Source organism: Oncorhynchus tshawytscha, linkage group LG25, assembly GCF_018296145.1.
Source record: "Oncorhynchus tshawytscha isolate Ot180627B linkage group LG25, Otsh_v2.0, whole genome shotgun sequence".
Lineage (NCBI taxonomy): Eukaryota > Metazoa > Chordata > Actinopteri > Salmoniformes > Salmonidae > Oncorhynchus > Oncorhynchus tshawytscha.
Window position 1 is genome coordinate 38,876,416 of NC_056453.1, and position 4,812 is coordinate 38,881,227.

Sequence of the window (4,812 nt, forward strand, 5' to 3'; positions counted from 1 at the left end):
AGGAGGGATCCTGATAAGAGGAGGGATCCTGATGGAGGAGGGATCCTGATGGAGGAGGGATCCTGATAAGAGGAGGGATCCTGATGGAGGAGGGATCCTGATGGAGGAGGGATCCTGATAGAGGAGGGATCCTGATGGAGGAGGGATCCTGGTGGAGGAGGGATCCTGATGGAGGAGGGATCCTGGTGGAGGAGGGATCCTGGTGGAGGAGGGATCCTGGTGGAGGAGGGATCCTGGTGGAGGAGGGATCCTGGTGGAGGAGGGATCCTGGTGGAGGAGGGATCCTGGTGGAGGAGGGATCCTGGTAGAAGAGGGATCCTGGTGGAGGAGGGATCCTGGTAGAGGAGGGATCCTGGTAGAGGAGGGATCCTGGTAGAGGAGGGATCCTGGTGGAGGAGACAAGTACAGTCCATTACAGTGCAAAAACAAGCAACGTTATAATAAAGTCTTCTTGGGATCTAACTAAAACTAAAGGTATAATAGTCTATGTATCCAAACATACACTATTGTTAAAATGTCTGATCTCTCCAATTAAATTCTCAAATCTAAAAACCAACTAAGACACATCTGAACAGGATATACCCAACTCCCGTAGTCAGGCAGCACAGAGCTGTGGTCGTTGAGGAGAAGGTCTTTGACTTGGTTCATGATAGTAAAACCTCTAGGTTGTCCAACACCAGGGTGAGGTTGACACAGCCTCTAGTATTCACCTTCTCTGCTGCAGAGGCATGAAGAGAAGAGGGGGGGGGGATCATTTAGTAAAAGTTGCATTGATCGTGTTTGGCATCACAAGCTGTACTTCTCCTTCCAGCACCAGCCCTATGCTGATTTCTGTCAACCTTGTTCAAGTCTAAAGAACACCTCAGGAATGCAAGAGCAAATCCTGACTGGGGATGATTCCCAGTGATGTCGTGGAGGAGGGTAAACAAGCCCTTTTTTTTTTTTTTTTTTTTACATTTTAGAAGACACTCTTCCCCAGAGCGACTTAAGAGTAGTGATTTTTTTTTTTTTTTTTTGGAATACAATTTTGCCACGCTCTACCAACTAAGCCACCCTCTACCAACTAAGCCACCCTCTACCAACTAAGCCACCCTCTACCAACTAAGCCACCCTCTACCAACTAAGCCACCCTCTACCAACTAAGCCACCCTCTACCAACTAAGCCACGTTTAAGCCACGCTCTACCAACTAAGCCACCCTCTACCAACTAAGCCACCCAACTAAGCCACCCTCTACCAACTAAGCCACCCTCTACCAACTAAGCCACCCTCTACCAACTAAGCCACCCTCTACCAACTAAGCCACCCTCTACCAACTAAGCCACCCTCTACCAACTAAGCCACCCTCTACCAACTAAGCCACCCCTACCAACTAAGCCACCCTCTACCAACTAAGCCACCCTCTACCAACTAAGCCACCCTCTACCAACTAAGCCACCCTCTACCAACTAAGCCACCCTCTACCAACTAAGCCACCCTCTACCAACTAAGCCACCCTCTACCAACTAAGCCACCCTCTACCAACTAAGCCACCCTCTACCAACTAAGCCACCCTCTACCAACTAAGCCACCCTCTACCAACTAAGCCACCCTCTACCAACTAAGCCACCCTCTACCAACTAAGCCACGCTCTACCAACTAAGCCACGCTCTACCAACTAAGCCACGCTCTACCAACTAAGCCACGCTCTACCAACTAAGCCACACACACAACCGCAAAGTAAACACAGTTTATGCAGTTTATGCTTTTTGTTGAACAAGGAGCATTTTTTTATTCACCGTGAACCGCAATCAGAGTTTACCTACATAAAAATGTACTTTGTGAAATAAATGTAATTCTGAAACGAAAACAGCCCAGGGCAGCTACTCACCCTCTGTGCTGTTGTCCCATTCTGAGTTCTGTTCAGTCCTCTTCCGTGCTGCACACAGAGCAGCCAGGCACAGCAGAGCCACCGCAGTCATCATCCTTAAGTCAGAACAAATATATTATACTTAAGCAATAAGGCACAAGGGAGTGTGGTATATGGCCAATATACCATGGCTAAGGGTTAGCTTAGGCACGACGCATCGCAGAGTGCCTGGATACAGCCCTTAGCCGTGGTATATTGGCCATATACCACACCCCCTTGTGCCTTATTTCTATTATAAACTGGTTACTAAAGTAATTAGAGCAGTAAAGATAAATGTTTTGTCATACCCGTGGCTGTCAGCCAATCAGCATTCAGGGCTGGAGCCACGCAATTTATACTAAACATTATACCTGAAGTCACATGATATAATCATAGCAGTTTGATTTGCTCTGCAGACATCCATTCTATTATAAGGAATGTCTAATAACCTGATTCTTTTCTCAGTGTTGTTCACCAATGACTTTTTCACTGTGTTTGCTGAGAATACATGTGGTGGTAAACATAAGTAGGCAATACGTACCTGCTGTCACTCAAAAGCTCCTGAACAGTTCGTCAGTGTGTTTGATAATCCCACCGTAGTGCAACGGTGTAGAGTGTCCCGACACACAGTCACTATGACATCACACTGAGAAGGGTGTGTCCTCCATGTCTCCACCCACTAAGAAAAAAAAAAACTTGCACAGGGCCACCCACGTTATTTTTCATTGTCCGTTGCTCATAATAGGGCAGCAGGTAGCCTAGTGGTTAGGAGCGTTGGGCTAGTAACCCGAAAGGTTGCTGGTTCAAATACCCAAGCCGACAAGGTAAAACAATCTGTCCTTGGGCAAAGCACGTAACCATAGTGTGCTCCAGGTTGGGTTCCATGCAGAGTAGAAACAGCTGCTAGTGCATTCAGAAAGTATTCATACCCCTTAACGTATTTCACTCATTCATAGCCTGAATTTAAAATTGATATAATAACATTCTTAGCCATCTCTCTATACACAATACCCCATAATGACAAAATGAACACACGTTTTTTTTGTTTTGTTGTTGACATTTTCACAAATGTATTGAAATAGAAATCTCAAATTGACATAAGTACTCACACCCCTCTGCTATGACTCTCCAAATGGAGCTCAGGTGCATCTTTTGATCATCCTTGAGATGTCACTGCAACGTGATTGAAGTCAACATGTGGCCAATTCAATTGTTTGGACATGATTTTAGAAAGAAACACACCTTTCAATTAAAAAGGTACAACAGTTGACAGAGAAGAAATTATACCTTGAAGTCCAATGAAGTGTCTGTAGATCTCAGAGATAAAACGGTGATGAGGCATATATCTGGGAAGGGTATACAGCACTATCTAGAGCACAGTGGTCTCCATCATTGGGAAATGGTTAAAAAAAAAAATAATACCCAGACAGCCTAGAGCTGGCCACCAAACTGATCAACCAGGCAAGAAGGTATACAGCACTATCTAGAGCACAGTGGTCTCCATCATTGGGAAATGGTTAAAAAAAATAATAATACCCAGACAGCCTAGAGCTGGCCACCAAACTGATCAACCAGGCAAGAAGGTATACAACACTTTCTAGAGCACAGTGGTCTCCATCATTGGGAAATGGTTAAAAAAAATAATAATACCCAGACAGCCTAGAGCTGGCCACCAAACTGATCAACCAGGCAAGAAGGTATACAACACTTTCTAGAGCACAGTGGTCTCCATCATTGGGAAATGGTCGTTGTCGGTGATCAGGCCTACCACTGTTGTGTCATCGGCAAACTTGATGATGGCATTGGAGTCGTGCCTGGCCATGCAGTCATGAGTGAACAGGGAGTACAGGAGGGGGCTGAGCAAGCACACCTGAGGGTCCCCCGTGTTGAGGATCAGCATGGCGGATGTGTTGTCCCCCCCCCAGGTGGTATCAGGAAGTCCAGGATCCAGTTTCAGAGGGAGGAGTTTAGTCCCAGGGTCCTTAGCTTAGTGATGAGCTTTGAGGGCACTATGGTGTTGAACACTGAGCTGTAAGTCAATGAATAGCATTCTCACATCCCTTTTGTCCAGGTGGGAAAGGGCAGTGTTGAGTGCAATAGAGATTGCATCGTCTGTGGATCTGTTGGGGTGGGATGCAAATTGGAGTGGGTCTAGGGTTTCTGGGATAATGGTGTTGATGTGAGCCATGACTAGCCTTTCAAAGCACTTCATGGCTACAGATGTGAGTGCTACGGGTCGGTAGTCATTTAGGCAGGTTGCCTTTGTCTTCTTGGGCACAGGGAGTACAGGGACACATGTTGGTATTAAAGACTCAGTCAGGGACTGGTTGAAAATGTCAGTGAAGACACTTGCTAGTTGGTCAGCACATGCTCGTTGTACACGTCCTGGTAATCCGTCTGGCCCTGCGGCCTTGTGAATGCTGACCTGCTTAAAGGTCTTACTCACATCGGCTACGGAGAGCGTGATCACACAGTCTTCCGGAATAGCTGGTGCTCTCACGCATGTTTCAGTGTTACTTGCCTCGAAGCAAGCATAGAAGTAATTTAGCTCGTCTGGTAGGTTCGTGTCACTGGGCAGCTCGCGGCTGTGCTTCCCTTTGTAGTCTGTAATATTTTGCAAGCCCTGCCACATCTGACGAGTGTCGGAGCCGGTGCAGTACGATTCAATCTTAGTCCTGTATTGACGTTTTGCCTGTTTGATGGTTTGTTGGAGGGTATAGCAGGATTTCTAGTCCCACTCCTTGAAAGCAGCAGCTCTACCCATTAGCTCTTATTGCCTGTAATCCATGGCTTCTGGTTGGGGTATGTACTTATTGATGAAGCCAGTGACCGATACTCCTCAATGCCATTGGAAGAATCCCAGAACATATTCCAGCCTTTTCTAGCAAAACAGTCCTGTAGCATCTGCTTCATCTGACCACTTTC

At 46.5% G+C, this 4,812-nt stretch overlaps 1 long non-coding RNA gene across 1 annotated transcript; it reads right to left on the reverse strand.

Annotated features, from left to right (window-relative positions):
* Positions 1–278: 278 nt before the first annotated feature.
* LOC112224031 lies at positions 279–2,523 on the reverse strand. Its single transcript, XR_002949412.2, has 4 exons — positions 2,429–2,523; positions 1,870–1,964; positions 583–718; positions 279–386 (listed from the first exon to the last, which is right to left on the reverse strand). It is a non-coding gene; the product is annotated as an uncharacterized LOC112224031 (long non-coding RNA).
* Positions 2,524–4,812: the final 2,289 nt, after the last annotated feature.